Source organism: Schistocerca serialis, chromosome 2 (assembly GCF_023864345.2).
Source record: "Schistocerca serialis cubense isolate TAMUIC-IGC-003099 chromosome 2, iqSchSeri2.2, whole genome shotgun sequence".
Taxonomy (NCBI): domain Eukaryota; kingdom Metazoa; phylum Arthropoda; class Insecta; order Orthoptera; family Acrididae; genus Schistocerca; species Schistocerca serialis.
In genome coordinates this window covers 509875225-509892469 of record NC_064639.1, presented here as the reverse complement: position 1 = coordinate 509892469, position 17245 = coordinate 509875225, and the positions used below count along the sequence as shown (strand labels likewise).

At 48.4% G+C, this 17245-nt stretch overlaps 19 non-coding genes across 19 annotated transcripts; all 19 read right to left on the bottom strand.

Moving 5' to 3' along the window:
* Positions 1 to 575: 575 nt before the first annotated feature.
* Positions 576 to 657, bottom strand: Trnas-gcu (transfer RNA serine (anticodon GCU)). Its single transcript has one exon. It is a non-coding gene; the product is annotated as a tRNA-Ser (tRNA).
* Positions 658 to 1480: 823 nt separating this feature from the next.
* Positions 1481 to 1562, bottom strand: Trnas-gcu (transfer RNA serine (anticodon GCU)). The gene has a single exon. It is a non-coding gene; the product is annotated as a tRNA-Ser (tRNA).
* An 821-nt stretch (positions 1563 to 2383) lies between these two features.
* Trnas-gcu (transfer RNA serine (anticodon GCU)) lies at positions 2384 to 2465 on the bottom strand. Its single transcript has one exon. It is a non-coding gene; the product is annotated as a tRNA-Ser (tRNA).
* An 823-nt stretch (positions 2466 to 3288) lies between these two features.
* On the bottom strand, positions 3289 to 3370 carry Trnas-gcu (transfer RNA serine (anticodon GCU)). Its single transcript has one exon. It is a non-coding gene; the product is annotated as a tRNA-Ser (tRNA).
* Positions 3371 to 4194: 824 nt separating this feature from the next.
* On the bottom strand, positions 4195 to 4277 carry Trnas-gcu (transfer RNA serine (anticodon GCU)). Its single transcript has one exon. It is a non-coding gene; the product is annotated as a tRNA-Ser (tRNA).
* Positions 4278 to 5098: 821 nt separating this feature from the next.
* On the bottom strand, positions 5099 to 5180 carry Trnas-gcu (transfer RNA serine (anticodon GCU)). Its single transcript has one exon. It is a non-coding gene; the product is annotated as a tRNA-Ser (tRNA).
* Positions 5181 to 6002: 822 nt separating this feature from the next.
* Positions 6003 to 6084, bottom strand: Trnas-gcu (transfer RNA serine (anticodon GCU)). Its single transcript has one exon. It is a non-coding gene; the product is annotated as a tRNA-Ser (tRNA).
* An 822-nt stretch (positions 6085 to 6906) lies between these two features.
* Trnas-gcu (transfer RNA serine (anticodon GCU)) lies at positions 6907 to 6988 on the bottom strand. Its single transcript has one exon. It is a non-coding gene; the product is annotated as a tRNA-Ser (tRNA).
* An 822-nt stretch (positions 6989 to 7810) lies between these two features.
* Trnas-gcu (transfer RNA serine (anticodon GCU)) lies at positions 7811 to 7892 on the bottom strand. Its single transcript has one exon. It is a non-coding gene; the product is annotated as a tRNA-Ser (tRNA).
* An 822-nt stretch (positions 7893 to 8714) lies between these two features.
* Trnas-gcu (transfer RNA serine (anticodon GCU)) lies at positions 8715 to 8796 on the bottom strand. The gene has a single exon. It is a non-coding gene; the product is annotated as a tRNA-Ser (tRNA).
* An 823-nt stretch (positions 8797 to 9619) lies between these two features.
* On the bottom strand, positions 9620 to 9701 carry Trnas-gcu (transfer RNA serine (anticodon GCU)). The gene has a single exon. It is a non-coding gene; the product is annotated as a tRNA-Ser (tRNA).
* An 822-nt stretch (positions 9702 to 10523) lies between these two features.
* On the bottom strand, positions 10524 to 10605 carry Trnas-gcu (transfer RNA serine (anticodon GCU)). The gene has a single exon. It is a non-coding gene; the product is annotated as a tRNA-Ser (tRNA).
* An 822-nt stretch (positions 10606 to 11427) lies between these two features.
* On the bottom strand, positions 11428 to 11509 carry Trnas-gcu (transfer RNA serine (anticodon GCU)). The gene has a single exon. It is a non-coding gene; the product is annotated as a tRNA-Ser (tRNA).
* An 822-nt stretch (positions 11510 to 12331) lies between these two features.
* Trnas-gcu (transfer RNA serine (anticodon GCU)) lies at positions 12332 to 12413 on the bottom strand. The gene has a single exon. It is a non-coding gene; the product is annotated as a tRNA-Ser (tRNA).
* Positions 12414 to 13235: 822 nt separating this feature from the next.
* On the bottom strand, positions 13236 to 13317 carry Trnas-gcu (transfer RNA serine (anticodon GCU)). The gene has a single exon. It is a non-coding gene; the product is annotated as a tRNA-Ser (tRNA).
* An 822-nt stretch (positions 13318 to 14139) lies between these two features.
* Trnas-gcu (transfer RNA serine (anticodon GCU)) lies at positions 14140 to 14221 on the bottom strand. Its single transcript has one exon. It is a non-coding gene; the product is annotated as a tRNA-Ser (tRNA).
* An 822-nt stretch (positions 14222 to 15043) lies between these two features.
* Trnas-gcu (transfer RNA serine (anticodon GCU)) lies at positions 15044 to 15125 on the bottom strand. Its single transcript has one exon. It is a non-coding gene; the product is annotated as a tRNA-Ser (tRNA).
* Positions 15126 to 15947: 822 nt separating this feature from the next.
* On the bottom strand, positions 15948 to 16029 carry Trnas-gcu (transfer RNA serine (anticodon GCU)). Its single transcript has one exon. It is a non-coding gene; the product is annotated as a tRNA-Ser (tRNA).
* An 822-nt stretch (positions 16030 to 16851) lies between these two features.
* On the bottom strand, positions 16852 to 16933 carry Trnas-gcu (transfer RNA serine (anticodon GCU)). Its single transcript has one exon. It is a non-coding gene; the product is annotated as a tRNA-Ser (tRNA).
* Between the last annotated feature and the right edge of the window lie 312 nt (positions 16934 to 17245).

The window sequence follows — 17245 nt, the reverse complement described above, 5'->3', positions numbered from 1 at the left end:
TGCAAATGAGAAATGTCCTGTGCATTAAGTATAACGACTACTGGAACGACGCGATTATCAGGATTCGCTACATTTATTTGTCACCTTCGATGACCTCATCGCTGATGTCGCTTTCAAGTTTCTTTCGAAGAGCAAACCACGTTCTTCGTAGCTGAATTGTGAGGCCAGAGGCTCCTGCTGTTGGCGATGGAGCCAGGCCCTATCAGATCGCTTCCGTGTATGGCGGCCGGACGGAAAGCAAACTGTCGAAAGGCGACAGTTGTGCTACAGTTGGGGGTATTATAGGCTCGATACGTTAAAATGACTGCAAGAAGTAAGCACTTAAATATGAATGAGAACGCACCGTTCCCAAACACCACCATGGTGCCAAACTTCGATTCGTTTATAGATCTTGAGATGATGTTTGATTCGAAAGACGTACGCTATCGAATGTTGTGTCCTTCCAATTGGTAGGCGGTTTAGTTTCGTATTTCTTACAGATGCTATCTGCCACCTACACGTTCCATTGCTACTACTGAGTGGCGTTTCGCATGTACAAGGCGTGATCCGAAATGGGTGCTTAAGGTAAAATTCTTCGACGAGGATGGGATTCGAACCCACGCGTGCAGAGCACATTGGATTAGCAGTCCAACGCCTTAACCACTCGGCCACCTCGTCCGACGCATCGGAAACTGCGTCCCTCGCTAGTCCTTACGGAAAGAAGTCGTTTGTCGATTCGAAAACGCATCGTACTGTGGCTGGTGTTCACGCTGTAACGCCCTGCTGCAGTGCAGCTGACCAAGCTCCCACTCGTGAATCATTTAATGATGGCATCCGTCCACGTCGGTATCCGATCGGAGGAAAGTAATGGGCCCACTTACTTACTGCAGAAATAAGCACCGAATCGTCATGTAGCGTTGTCTAATGCAAATGAGAAATGTCCTGTGCATTAAGTATAACGACTACTGGAACGACGCGATTATCAGGATTCGCTACATTTATTTGTCACCTTCGATGACCTCATCGCTGATGTCGCTTTCAAGTTTCTTTCGAAGAGCAAACCACGTTCTTCGTAGCTGAATTGTGAGGCCAGAGGCTCCTGCTGTTGGCGATGGAGCCAGGCCCCTATCAGATCGCTTCCGTGTATGGCGGCCGGACGGAAAGCAAACTGTCGAAAGGCGACAGTTGTGCTACAGTTGGGGGGATTTTAGGCTCGATACGTTAAAATGACTGCAAGAAGTAAGCACTTAAATATGAATGAGAACGCACCGTTCCCAAACACCACCATGGCGCCAAACTTCGATTCGTTTATAGATCTTGAGATGATGTTTGATTCGAAAGACGTACGCTATCGAATGTTGTGTCCTTCTAATTGGTAGGCGGTTTAGTTTCGTATTTCTTACAGATGCTATCTGCCACCTACACGTTCCATTGCTACTACTGAGTGGCGTTTCGCATGTACAAGGCGTGATCCGAAATGGGTGCTTAAGGTAAAATTCTTCGACGAGGATGGGATTCGAACCCACGCGTGCAGAGCACATTGGATTAGCAGTCCAACGCCTTAACCACTCGGCCACCTCGTCCGACGCATCGGAAACTGCGTCCCTCGCTAGTCCTTACGGAAAGAAGTCGTTTGTCGATTCGAAAAACGCATCGTACTGTGGCTGGTGTTCACGCTGTAACGCCCTGCTGCAGTGCAGCTGACCAAGCTCCCACTCGTGAATCATTTAATGATGGCATCCGTCCACGTCGGTATCCGATCGGAGGAAAGTAATGGGCCCACTTACTTACTGCAGAAATAAGCACCGAATCGTCATGTAGCGTTGTCTAATGCAAATGAGAAATGTCCTGTGCATTAAGTATAACGACTACTGGAACGACGCGATTATCAGGATTCGCTACATTTATTTGTCACCTTCGATGACCTCATCGCTGATGTCGCTTTCAAGTTTCTTTCGAAGAGCAAACCACGTTCTTCGTAGCTGAATTGTGAGGCCAGAGGCTCCTGCTGTTGGCGATGGAGCCAGGCCCTATCAGATCGCTTCCGTGTATGGCGGCCGGACGGAAAGCAAACTGTCGAAAGGCGACAGTTGTGCTACAGTTGGGGGATTTTAGGCTCGATACGTTAAAATGACTGCAAGAAGTAAGCACTTAAATATGAATGAGAACGCACCGTTCCCAAACACCACCATGGCGCCAACTTCGATTCGTTTATAGATCTTGAGATGATGTTTGATTCGAAAGACGTACGCTATCGAATGTTGTGTCCTTCTAATTGGTAGGCGGTTTAGTTTCGTATTTCTTACAGATGCTATCTGCCACCTACACGTTCCATTGCTACTACTGAGTGGCGTTTCGCATGTACAAGGCGTGATCCGAAATGGGTGCTTAAGGTAAAATTCTTCGACGAGGATGGGATTCGAACCCACGCGTGCAGAGCACATTGGATTAGCAGTCCAACGCCTTAACCACTCGGCCACCTCGTCCGACGCATCGGAAACTGCGTCCCTCGCTAGTCCTTACGGAAAGAAGTCGTTTGTCGATTCGAAAACGCATCGTACTGTGGCTGGTGTTCACGCTGTAACGCCCTGCTGCAGTGCAGCTGACCAAGCTCCCACTCGTGAATCATTTAATGATGGCATCCGTCCACGTCGGTATTCCGATCGGAGGAAAGTAATGGGCCCACTTACTTACTGCAGAAATAAGCACCGAATCGTCATGTAGCGTTGTCTAATGCAAATGAGAAATGTCCTGTGCATTAAGTATAACGACTACTGGAACGACGCGATTATCAGGATTCGCTACATTTATTTGTCACCTTCGATGACCTCATCGCTGATGTCGCTTTCAAGTTTCTTTCGAAGAGCAAACCACGTTCTTCGTAGCTGAATTGTGAGGCCAGAGGCTCCTGCTGTTGGCGATGGAGCCAGGCCCTATCAGATCGCTTCCGTGTATGGCGGCCGGACGGAAAGCAAACTGTCGAAAGGCGACAGTTGTGCTACAGTTGGGGGGATTTTAGGCTCGATACGTTAAAATGACTGCAAGAAGTAAGCACTTAAATATGAATGAGAACGCACCGTTCCCAAACACCACCATGGCGCCAAACTTCGATTCGTTTATAGATCTTGAGATGATGTTTGATTCGAAAGACGTACGCTATCGAATGTTGTGTCCTTCTAATTGGTAGGCGGTTTAGTTTCGTATTTCTTACAGATGCTATCTGCCACCTACACGTTCCATTGCTACTACTGAGTGGCGTTTCGCATGTACAAGGCGTGATCCGAAATGGGTGCTTAAGGTAAAATTCTTCGACGAGGATGGGATTCGAACCCACGCGTGCAGAGCACATTGGATTAGCAGTCCAACGCCTTAACCACTCGGCCACCTCGTCCGACGCATCGGAAACTGCGTCCCTCGCTAGTCCTTACGGAAAGAAGTCGTTTGTCGATTCGAAAACGCATCGTACTGTGGCTGGTGTTCACGCTGTAACGCCCTGCTGCAGTGCAGCTGACCAAGCTCCCACTCGTGAATCATTTAATGATGGCATCCGTCCACGTCGGTATCCGATCGGAGGAAAGTAATGGGCCCACTTACTTACTGCAGAAATAAGCACCGAATCGTCATGTAGCGTTGTCTAATGCAAATGAGAAATGTCCTGTGCATTAAGTATAACGACTACTGGAACGACGCGATTATCAGGATTCGCTACATTTATTTGTCACCTTCGATGACCTCATCGCTGATGTCGCTTTCAAGTTTCTTTCGAAGAGCAAACCACGTTCTTCGTAGCTGAATTGTGAGGCCAGAGGCTCCTGCTGTTGGCGATGGAGCCAGGCCCTATCAGATCGCTTCCGTGTATGGCGGCCGGACGGAAAGCAAACTGTCGAAAGGCGACAGTTGTGCTACAGTTGGGGGTATTATAGGCTCGATACGTTAAAATGACTGCAAGAAGTAAGCACTTAGATATGAACGAGAAACGCACCGTTCCCAAACACCACCATGGTGCCAAACTTCGATTCGTTTATAGATCTTGAGATGATGTTTGATTCGAAAGACGTACGCTATCGAATTTTGTGTCCTTCCAATTGGTAGGCGGTTTAGTTTCGTATTTCTTACAGATGCTATCTGCCACCTACACGTTCCATTGCTACTACTGAGTGGCGTTTTCGCATGTACAAGGCGTGATCCGAAATGGGTGCTTAAGGTAAAATTCTTCGACGAGGATGGGATTCGAACCCCACGCGTGCAGAGCACATTGGATTAGCAGTCCAACGCCTTAACCACTCGGCCACCTCGTCCGACGCATCGAAACTGCGTCCCTCGCTAGTCCTTACGGAAAGAAGTCGTTTGTCGATTCGAAAACGCATCGTACTGTGGCTGGTGTTCACGCTGTAACGCCCTGCTGCAGTGCAGCTGACCAAGCTCCCACTCGTGAATCATTTAATGATGGCATCCGTCCACGTCGGTATCCGATCGGAGGAAAGTAATGGGCCCACTTACTTACTGCAGAAATAAGCACCGAATCGTCATGTAGCGTTGTCTAATGCAAATGAGAAATGTCCTGTGCATTAAGTATAACGACTACTGGAACGACGCGATTATCAGGATTCGCTACATTTATTTGTCACCTTCGATGACCTCATCGCTGATGTCGCTTTCAAGTTTCTTTCGAAGAGCAAACCACGTTCTTCGTAGCTGAATTGTGAGGCCAGAGGCTCCTGCTGTTGGCGATGGAGCCAGGCCCTATCAGATCGCTTCCGTGTATGGCGGCCGGACGGAAAGCAAACTGTCGAAAGGCGACAGTTGTGCTACAGTTGGGGGGATTTTAGGCTCGATACGTTAAAATGACTGCAAGAAGTAAGCACTTAAATATGAATGAGAACGCACCGTTCCCAAACACCACCATGGCGCCAAACTTCGATTCGTTTATAGATCTTGAGATGATGTTTGATTCGAAAGACGTACGCTATCGAATGTTGTGTCCTTCTAATTGGTAGGCGGTTTAGTTTCGTATTTCTTACAGATGCTATCTGCCACCTACACGTTCCATTGCTACTACTGAGTGGCGTTTCGCATGTACAAGGCGTGATCCGAAATGGGTGCTTAAGGTAAAATTCTTCGACGAGGATGGGATTCGAACCCACGCGTGCAGAGCACATTGGATTAGCAGTCCAACGCCTTAACCACTCGGCCACCTCGTCCGACGCATCGGAAACTGCGTCCCTCGCTAGTCCTTACGGAAAGAAGTCGTTTGTCGATTCGAAAACGCATCGTACTGTGGCTGGTGTTCACGCTGTAACGCCCTGCTGCAGTGCAGCTGACCAAGCTCCCACTCGTGAATCATTTAATGATGGCATCCGTCCACGTCGGTATCCGATCGGAGGAAAGTAATGGGCCCACTTACTTACTGCAGAAATAAGCACCGAATCGTCATGTAGCGTTGTCTAATGCAAATGAGAAATGTCCTGTGCATTAAGTATAACGACTACTGGAACGACGCGATTATCAGGATTCGCTACATTTATTTGTCACCTTCGATGACCTCATCGCTGATGTCGCTTTCAAGTTTCTTTCGAAGAGCAAACCACGTTCTTCGTAGCTGAATTGTGAGGCCAGAGGCTCCTGCTGTTGGCGATGGAGCCAGGCCCTATCAGATCGCTTCCGTGTATGGCGGCCGGACGGAAAGCAAACTGTCGAAAGGCGACAGTTGTGCTACAGTTGGGGGTATTATAGGCTCGATACGTTAAAATGACTGCAAGAAGTAAGCACTTAAATATGAATGAGAACGCACCGTTCCCAAACACCACCATGGCGCCAAACTTCGATTCGTTTATAGATCTTGAGATGATGTTTGATTCGAAAGACGTACGCTATCGAATGTTGTGTCCTTCTAATTGGTAGGCGGTTTAGTTTCGTATTTCTTACAGATGCTATCTGCCACCTACACGTTCCATTGCTACTACTGAGTGGCGTTTCGCATGTACAAGGCGTGATCCGAAATGGGTGCTTAAGGTAAAATTCTTCGACGAGGATGGGATTCGAACCCACGCGTGCAGAGCACATTGGATTAGCAGTCCAACGCCTTAACCACTCGGCCACCTCGTCCGACGCATCGGAAACTGCGTCCCTCGCTAGTCCTTACGGAAAGAAGTCGTTTGTCGATTCGAAAACGCATCGTACTGTGGCTGGTGTTCACGCTGTAACGCCCTGCTGCAGTGCAGCTGACCAAGCTCCCACTCGTGAATCATTTAATGATGGCATCCGTCCACGTCGGTATCCGATCGGAGGAAAGTAATGGGCCCACTTACTTACTGCAGAAATAAGCACCGAATCGTCATGTAGCGTTGTCTAATGCAAATGAGAAATGTCCTGTGCATTAAGTATAACGACTACTGGAACGACGCGATTATCAGGATTCGCTACATTTATTTGTCACCTTCGATGACCTCATCGCTGATGTCGCTTTCAAGTTTCTTTCGAAGAGCAAACCACGTTCTTCGTAGCTGAATTGTGAGGCCAGAGGCTCCTGCTGTTGGCGATGGAGCCAGGCCCTATCAGATCGCTTCCGTGTATGGCGGCCGGACGGAAAGCAAACTGTCGAAAGGCGACAGTTGTGCTACAGTTGGGGGGATTTTAGGCTCGATACGTTAAAATGACTGCAAGAAGTAAGCACTTAAATATGAATGAGAACGCACCGTTCCCAAACACCACCATGGCGCCAAACTTCGATTCGTTTATAGATCTTGAGATGATGTTTGATTCGAAAGACGTACGCTATCGAATGTTGTGTCCTTCTAATTGGTAGGCGGTTTAGTTTCGTATTTCTTACAGATGCTATCTGCCACCTACACGTTCCATTGCTACTACTGAGTGGCGTTTCGCATGTACAAGGCGTGATCCGAAATGGGTGCTTAAGGTAAAATTCTTCGACGAGGATGGGATTCGAACCCACGCGTGCAGAGCACATTGGATTAGCAGTCCAACGCCTTAACCACTCGGCCACCTCGTCCGACGCATCGGAAACTGCGTCCCTCGCTAGTCCTTACGGAAAGAAGTCGTTTGTCGATTCGAAAACGCATCGTACTGTGGCTGGTGTTCACGCTGTAACGCCCTGCTGCAGTGCAGCTGACCAAGCTCCCACTCGTGAATCATTTAATGATGGCATCCGTCCACGTCGGTATCCGATCGGAGGAAAGTAATGGGCCCACTTACTTACTGCAGAAATAAGCACCGAATCGTCATGTAGCGTTGTCTAATGCAAATGAGAAATGTCCTGTGCATTAAGTATAACGACTACTGGAACGACGCGATTATCAGGATTCGCTACATTTATTTGTCACCTTCGATGACCTCATCGCTGATGTCGCTTTCAAGTTTCTTTCGAAGAGCAAACCACGTTCTTCGTAGCTGAATTGTGAGGCCAGAGGCTCCTGCTGTTGGCGATGGAGCCAGGCCCTATCAGATCGCTTCCGTGTATGGCGGCCGGACGGAAAGCAAACTGTCGAAAGGCGACAGTTGTGCTACAGTTGGGGGGATTTTAGGCTCGATACGTTAAAATGACTGCAAGAAGTAAGCACTTAAATATGAATGAGAACGCACCGTTCCCAAACACCACCATGGCGCCAAACTTCGATTCGTTTATAGATCTTGAGATGATGTTTGATTCGAAAGACGTACGCTATCGAATGTTGTGTCCTTCTAATTGGTAGGCGGTTTAGTTTCGTATTTCTTACAGATGCTATCTGCCACCTACACGTTCCATTGCTACTACTGAGTGGCGTTTCGCATGTACAAGGCGTGATCCGAAATGGGTGCTTAAGGTAAAATTCTTCGACGAGGATGGGATTCGAACCCACGCGTGCAGAGCACATTGGATTAGCAGTCCAACGCCTTAACCACTCGGCCACCTCGTCCGACGCATCGGAAACTGCGTCCCTCGCTAGTCCTTACGGAAAGAAGTCGTTTGTCGATTCGAAAACGCATCGTACTGTGGCTGGTGTTCACGCTGTAACGCCCTGCTGCAGTGCAGCTGACCAAGCTCCCACTCGTGAATCATTTAATGATGGCATCCGTCCACGTCGGTATCCGATCGGAGGAAAGTAATGGGCCCACTTACTTACTGCAGAAATAAGCACCGAATCGTCATGTAGCGTTGTCTAATGCAAATGAGAAATGTCCTGTGCATTAAGTATAACGACTACTGGAACGACGCGATTATCAGGATTCGCTACATTTATTTGTCACCTTCGATGACCTCATCGCTGATGTCGCTTTCAAGTTTCTTTCGAAGAGCAAACCACGTTCTTCGTAGCTGAATTGTGAGGCCAGAGGCTCCTGCTGTTGGCGATGGAGCCAGGCCCTATCAGATCGCTTCCGTGTATGGCGGCCGGACGGAAAGCAAACTGTCGAAAGGCGACAGTTGTGCTACAGTTGGGGGGATTTTAGGCTCGATACGTTAAAATGACTGCAAGAAGTAAGCACTTAAATATGAATGAGAACGCACCGTTCCCAAACACCACCATGGCGCCAAACTTCGATTCGTTTATAGATCTTGAGATGATGTTTGATTCGAAAGACGTACGCTATCGAATGTTGTGTCCTTCTAATTGGTAGGCGGTTTAGTTTCGTATTTCTTACAGATGCTATCTGCCACCTACACGTTCCATTGCTACTACTGAGTGGCGTTTCGCATGTACAAGGCGTGATCCGAAATGGGTGCTTAAGGTAAAATTCTTCGACGAGGATGGGATTCGAACCCACGCGTGCAGAGCACATTGGATTAGCAGTCCAACGCCTTAACCACTCGGCCACCTCGTCCGACGCATCGGAAACTGCGTCCCTCGCTAGTCCTTACGGAAAGAAGTCGTTTGTCGATTCGAAAACGCATCGTACTGTGGCTGGTGTTCACGCTGTAACGCCCTGCTGCAGTGCAGCTGACCAAGCTCCCACTCGTGAATCATTTAATGATGGCATCCGTCCACGTCGGTATCCGATCGGAGGAAAGTAATGGGCCCACTTACTTACTGCAGAAATAAGCACCGAATCGTCATGTAGCGTTGTCTAATGCAAATGAGAAATGTCCTGTGCATTAAGTATAACGACTACTGGAACGACGCGATTATCAGGATTCGCTACATTTATTTGTCACCTTCGATGACCTCATCGCTGATGTCGCTTTCAAGTTTCTTTCGAAGAGCAAACCACGTTCTTCGTAGCTGAATTGTGAGGCCAGAGGCTCCTGCTGTTGGCGATGGAGCCAGGCCCTATCAGATCGCTTCCGTGTATGGCGGCCGGACGGAAAGCAAACTGTCGAAAGGCGACAGTTGTGCTACAGTTGGGGGTATTATAGGCTCGATACGTTAAAATGACTGCAAGAAGTAAGCACTTAGATATGAACGAGAACGCACCGTTCCCAAACACCACCATGGTGCCAAACTTCGATTCGTTTATAGATCTTGAGATGATGTTTGATTCGAAAGACGTACGCTATCGAATTTTGTGTCCTTCCAATTGGTAGGCGGTTTAGTTTCGTATTTCTTACAGATGCTATCTGCCACCTACACGTTCCATTGCTACTACTGAGTGGCGTTTTCGCATGTACAAGGCGTGATCCGAAATGGGTGCTTAAGGTAAAATTCTTCGACGAGGATGGGATTCGAACCCACGCGTGCAGAGCACATTGGATTAGCAGTCCAACGCCTTAACCACTCGGCCACCTCGTCCGACGCATCGGAAACTGCGTCCCTCGCTAGTCCTTACGGAAAGAAGTCGTTTGTCGATTCGAAAACGCATCGTACTGTGGCTGGTGTTCACGCTGTAACGCCCTGCTGCAGTGCAGCTGACCAAGCTCCCACTCGTGAATCATTTAATGATGGCATCCGTCCACGTCGGTATCCGATCGGAGGAAAGTAATGGGCCCACTTACTTACTGCAGAAATAAGCACCGAATCGTCATGTAGCGTTGTCTAATGCAAATGAGAAATGTCCTGTGCATTAAGTATAACGACTACTGGAACGACGCGATTATCAGGATTCGCTACATTTATTTGTCACCTTCGATGACCTCATCGCTGATGTCGCTTTCAAGTTTCTTTCGAAGAGCAAACCACGTTCTTCGTAGCTGAATTGTGAGGCCAGAGGCTCCTGCTGTTGGCGATGGAGCCAGGCCCTATCAGATCGCTTCCGTGTATGGCGGCCGGACGGAAAGCAAACTGTCGAAAGGCGACAGTTGTGCTACAGTTGGGGGGATTTTAGGCTCGATACGTTAAAATGACTGCAAGAAGTAAGCACTTAAATATGAATGAGAACGCACCGTTCCCAAACACCACCATGGCGCCAAACTTCGATTCGTTTATAGATCTTGAGATGATGTTTGATTCGAAAGACGTACGCTATCGAATGTTGTGTCCTTCTAATTGGTAGGCGGTTTAGTTTCGTATTTCTTACAGATGCTATCTGCCACCTACACGTTCCATTGCTACTACTGAGTGGCGTTTCGCATGTACAAGGCGTGATCCGAAATGGGTGCTTAAGGTAAAATTCTTCGACGAGGATGGGATTCGAACCCACGCGTGCAGAGCACATTGGATTAGCAGTCCAACGCCTTAACCACTCGGCCACCTCGTCCGACGCATCGGAAACTGCGTCCCTCGCTAGTCCTTACGGAAAGAAGTCGTTTGTCGATTCGAAAACGCATCGTACTGTGGCTGGTGTTCACGCTGTAACGCCCTGCTGCAGTGCAGCTGACCAAGCTCCCACTCGTGAATCATTTAATGATGGCATCCGTCCACGTCGGTATCCGATCGGAGGAAAGTAATGGGCCCACTTACTTACTGCAGAAATAAGCACCGAATCGTCATGTAGCGTTGTCTAATGCAAATGAGAAATGTCCTGTGCATTAAGTATAACGACTACTGGAACGACGCGATTATCAGGATTCGCTACATTTATTTGTCACCTTCGATGACCTCATCGCTGATGTCGCTTTCAAGTTTCTTTCGAAGAGCAAACCACGTTCTTCGTAGCTGAATTGTGAGGCCAGAGGCTCCTGCTGTTGGCGATGGAGCCAGGCCCTATCAGATCGCTTCCGTGTATGGCGGCCGGACGGAAAGCAAACTGTCGAAAGGCGACAGTTGTGCTACAGTTGGGGGGATTTTAGGCTCGATACGTTAAAATGACTGCAAGAAGTAAGCACTTAAATATGAATGAGAACGCACCGTTCCCAAACACCACCATGGCGCCAAACTTCGATTCGTTTATAGATCTTGAGATGATGTTTGATTCGAAAGACGTACGCTATCGAATGTTGTGTCCTTCTAATTGGTAGGCGGTTTAGTTTCGTATTTCTTACAGATGCTATCTGCCACCTACACGTTCCATTGCTACTACTGAGTGGCGTTTCGCATGTACAAGGCGTGATCCGAAATGGGTGCTTAAGGTAAAATTCTTCGACGAGGATGGGATTCGAACCCACGCGTGCAGAGCACATTGGATTAGCAGTCCAACGCCTTAACCACTCGGCCACCTCGTCCGACGCATCGGAAACTGCGTCCCTCGCTAGTCCTTACGGAAAGAAGTCGTTTGTCGATTCGAAAACGCATCGTACTGTGGCTGGTGTTCACGCTGTAACGCCCTGCTGCAGTGCAGCTGACCAAGCTCCCACTCGTGAATCATTTAATGATGGCATCCGTCCACGTCGGTATCCGATCGGAGGAAAGTAATGGGCCCACTTACTTACTGCAGAAATAAGCACCGAATCGTCATGTAGCGTTGTCTAATGCAAATGAGAAATGTCCTGTGCATTAAGTATAACGACTACTGGAACGACGCGATTATCAGGATTCGCTACATTTATTTGTCACCTTCGATGACCTCATCGCTGATGTCGCTTTCAAGTTTCTTTCGAAGAGCAAACCACGTTCTTCGTAGCTGAATTGTGAGGCCAGAGGCTCCTGCTGTTGGCGATGGAGCCAGGCCCTATCAGATCGCTTCCGTGTATGGCGGCCGGACGGAAAGCAAACTGTCGAAAGGCGACAGTTGTGCTACAGTTGGGGGTATTATAGGCTCGATACGTTAAAATGACTGCAAGAAGTAAGCACTTAAATATGAATGAGAACGCACCGTTCCCAAACACCACCATGGCGCCAAACTTCGATTCGTTTATAGATCTTGAGATGATGTTTGATTCGAAAGACGTACGCTATCGAATGTTGTGTCCTTCTAATTGGTAGGCGGTTTAGTTTCGTATTTCTTACAGATGCTATCTGCCACCTACACGTTCCATTGCTACTACTGAGTGGCGTTTCGCATGTACAAGGCGTGATCCGAAATGGGTGCTTAAGGTAAAATTCTTCGACGAGGATGGGATTCGAACCCACGCGTGCAGAGCACATTGGATTAGCAGTCCAACGCCTTAACCACTCGGCCACCTCGTCCGACGCATCGGAAACTGCGTCCCTCGCTAGTCCTTACGGAAAGAAGTCGTTTGTCGATTCGAAAACGCATCGTACTGTGGCTGGTGTTCACGCTGTAACGCCCTGCTGCAGTGCAGCTGACCAAGCTCCCACTCGTGAATCATTTAATGATGGCATCCGTCCACGTCGGTATCCGATCGGAGGAAAGTAATGGGCCCACTTACTTACTGCAGAAATAAGCACCGAATCGTCATGTAGCGTTGTCTAATGCAAATGAGAAATGTCCTGTGCATTAAGTATAACGACTACTGGAACGACGCGATTATCAGGATTCGCTACATTTATTTGTCACCTTCGATGACCTCATCGCTGATGTCGCTTTCAAGTTTCTTTCGAAGAGCAAACCACGTTCTTCGTAGCTGAATTGTGAGGCCAGAGGCTCCTGCTGTTGGCGATGGAGCCAGGCCCTATCAGATCGCTTCCGTGTATGGCGGCCGGACGGAAAGCAAACTGTCGAAAGGCGACAGTTGTGCTACAGTTGGGGGTATTATAGGCTCGATACGTTAAAATGACTGCAAGAAGTAAGCACTTAAATATGAATGAGAACGCACCGTTCCCAAACACCACCATGGTGCCAAACTTCGATTCGTTTATAGATCTTGAGATGATGTTTGATTCGAAAGACGTACGCTATCGAATGTTGTGTCCTTCCAATTGGTAGGCGGTTTAGTTTCGTATTTCTTACAGATGCTATCTGCCACCTACACGTTCCATTGCTACTACTGAGTGGCGTTTCGCATGTACAAGGCGTGATCCGAAATGGGTGCTTAAGGTAAAATTCTTCGACGAGGATGGGATTCGAACCCACGCGTGCAGAGCACATTGGATTAGCAGTCCAACGCCTTAACCACTCGGCCACCTCGTCCGACGCATCGGAAACTGCGTCCCTCGCTAGTCCTTACGGAAAGAAGTCGTTTGTCGATTCGAAAACGCATCGTACTGTGGCTGGTGTTCACGCTGTAACGCCCTGCTGCAGTGCAGCTGACCAAGCTCCCACTCGTGAATCATTTAATGATGGCATCCGTCCACGTCGGTATCCGATCGGAGGAAAGTAATGGGCCCACTTACTTACTGCAGAAATAAGCACCGAATCGTCATGTAGCGTTGTCTAATGCAAATGAGAAATGTCCTGTGCATTAAGTATAACGACTACTGGAACGACGCGATTATCAGGATTCGCTACATTTATTTGTCACCTTCGATGACCTCATCGCTGATGTCGCTTTCAAGTTTCTTTCGAAGAGCAAACCACGTTCTTCGTAGCTGAATTGTGAGGCCAGAGGCTCCTGCTGTTGGCGATGGAGCCAGGCCCTATCAGATCGCTTCCGTGTATGGCGGCCGGACGGAAAGCAAACTGTCGAAAGGCGACAGTTGTGCTACAGTTGGGGGGATTTTAGGCTCGATACGTTAAAATGACTGCAAGAAGTAAGCACTTAAATATGAATGAGAACGCACCGTTCCCAAACACCACCATGGCGCCAAACTTCGATTCGTTTATAGATCTTGAGATGATGTTTGATTCGAAAGACGTACGCTATCGAATGTTGTGTCCTTCTAATTGGTAGGCGGTTTAGTTTCGTATTTCTTACAGATGCTATCTGCCACCTACACGTTCCATTGCTACTACTGAGTGGCGTTTCGCATGTACAAGGCGTGATCCGAAATGGGTGCTTAAGGTAAAATTCTTCGACGAGGATGGGATTCGAACCCACGCGTGCAGAGCACATTGGATTAGCAGTCCAACGCCTTAACCACTCGGCCACCTCGTCCGACGCATCGGAAACTGCGTCCCTCGCTAGTCCTTACGGAAAGAAGTCGTTTGTCGATTCGAAAACGCATCGTACTGTGGCTGGTGTTCACGCTGTAACGCCCTGCTGCAGTGCAGCTGACCAAGCTCCCACTCGTGAATCATTTAATGATGGCATCCGTCCACGTCGGTATCCGATCGGAGGAAAGTAATGGGCCCACTTACTTACTGCAGAAATAAGCACCGAATCGTCATGTAGCGTTGTCTAATGCAAATGAGAAATGTCCTGTGCATTAAGTATAACGACTACTGGAACGACGCGATTATCAGGATTCGCTACATTTATTTGTCACCTTCGATGACCTCATCGCTGATGTCGCTTTCAAGTTTCTTTCGAAGAGCAAACCACGTTCTTCGTAGCTGAATTGTGAGGCCAGAGGCTCCTGCTGTTGGCGATGGAGCCAGGCCCTATCAGATCGCTTCCGTGTATGGCGGCCGGACGGAAAGCAAACTGTCGAAAGGCGACAGTTGTGCTACAGTTGGGGGTATTATAGGCTCGATACGTTAAAATGACTGCAAGAAGTAAGCACTTAAATATGAATGAGAACGCACCGTTCCCAAACACCACCATGGTGCCAAACTTCGATTCGTTTATAGATCTTGAGATGATGTTTGATTCGAAAGACGTACGCTATCGAATGTTGTGTCCTTCCAATTGGTAGGCGGTTTAGTTTCGTATTTCTTACAGATGCTATCTGCCACCTACACGTTCCATTGCTACTACTGAGTGGCGTTTCGCATGTACAAGGCGTGATCCGAAATGGGTGCTTAAGGTAAAATTCTTCGACGAGGATGGGATTCGAACCCACGCGTGCAGAGCACATTGGATTAGCAGTCCAACGCCTTAACCACTCGGCCACCTCGTCCGACGCATCGGAAACTGCGTCCCTCGCTAGTCCTTACGGAAAGAAGTCGTTTGTCGATTCGAAAACGCATCGTACTGTGGCTGGTGTTCACGCTGTAACGCCCTGCTGCAGTGCAGCTGACCAAGCTCCCACTCGTGAATCATTTAATGATGGCATCCGTCCACGTCGGTATCCGATCGGAGGAAAGTAATGGGCCCACTTACTTACTGCAGAAATAAGCACCGAATCGTCATGTAGCGTTGTCTAATGCAAATGAGAAATGTCCTGTGCATTAAGTATAACGACTACTGGAACGACGCGATTATCAGGATTCGCTACATTTATTTGTCACCTTCGATGACCTCATCGCTGATGTCGCTTTCAAGTTTCTTTCGAAGAGCAAACCACGTTCTTCGTAGCTGAATTGTGAGGCCAGAGGCTCCTGCTGTTGGCGATGGAGCCAGGCCCTATCAGATCGCTTCCGTGTATGGCGGCCGGACGGAAAGCAAACTGTCGAAAGGCGACAGTTGTGCTACAGTTGGGGGGATTTTAGGCTCGATACGTTAAAATGACTGCAAGAAGTAAGCACTTAAATATGAATGAGAACGCACCGTTCCCAAACACCACCATGGCGCCAAACTTCGATTCGTTTATAGATCTTGAGATGATGTTTGATTCGAAAGACGTACGCTATCGAATGTTGTGTCCTTCTAATTGGTAGGCGGTTTAGTTTCGTATTTCTTACAGATGCTATCTGCCACCTACACGTTCCATTGCTACTACTGAGTGGCGTTTCGCATGTACAAGGCGTGATCCGAAATGGGTGCTTAAGGTAAAATTCTTCGACGAGGATGGGATTCGAACCCACGCGTGCAGAGCACATTGGATTAGCAGTCCAACGCCTTAACCACTCGGCCACCTCGTCCGACGCATCGGAAACTGCGTCCCTCGCTAGTCCTTACGGAAAGAAGTCGTTTGTCGATTCGAAAACGCATCGTACTGTGGCTGGTGTTCACGCTGTAACGCCCTGCTGCAGTGCAGCTGACCAAGCTCCCACTCGTGAATCATTTAATGATGGCATCCGTCCACGTCGGTATCCGATCGGAGGAAAGTAATGGGCCCACTTACTTACTGCAGAAATAAGCACCGAATCGTCATGTAGCGTTGTCTAATGCAAATGAGAAATGTCCTGTGCATTAAGTATAACGACTACTGGAACGACGCGATTATCAGGATTCGCTACATTTATTTGTCACCTTCGATGACCTCATCGCTGATGTCGCTTTCAAGTTTCTTTCGAAGAGCAAACCACGTTCTTCGTAGCTGAATTGTGAGGCCAGAGGCTCCTGCTGTTGGCGATGGAGCCAGGCCCTATCAGATCGCTTCCGTGTATGGCGGCCGGACGGAAAGCAAACTGTCGAAAGGCGACAGTTGTGCTACAGTTGGGGGTATTATAGGCTCGATACGTTAAAATGACTGCAAGAAGTAAGCACTTAAATATGAATGAGAACGCACCGTTCCCAAACACCACCATGGTGCCAAACTTCGATTCGTTTATAGATCTTGAGATGATGTTTGATTCGAAAGACGTACGCTATCGAATGTTGTGTCCTTCCAATTGGTAGGCGGTTTAGTTTCGTATTTCTTACAGATGCTATCTGCCACCTACACGTTCCATTGCTACTACTGAGTGGCGTTTCGCATGTACAAGGCGTGATCCGAAATGGGTGCTTAAGGTAAAATTCTTCGACGAGGATGGGATTCGAACCCACGCGTGCAGAGCACATTGGATTAGCAGTCCAACGCCTTAACCACTCGGCCACCTCGTCCGACGCATCGGAAACTGCGTCCCTCGCTAGTCCTTACGGAAAGAAGTCGTTTGTCGATTCGAAAACGCATCGTACTGTGGCTGGTGTTCACGCTGTAACGCCCTGCTGCAGTGCAGCTGACCAAGCTCCCACTCGTGAATCATTTAATGATGGCATCCGTCCACGTCGGTATCCGATCGGAGGAAAGTAATGGGCCCACTTACTTACTGCAGAAATAAGCACCGAATCGTCATGTAGCGTTGTCTAATGCAAATGAGAAATGTCCTGTGCATTAAGTATAACGACTACTGGAATGACGCGATTATCAGGATT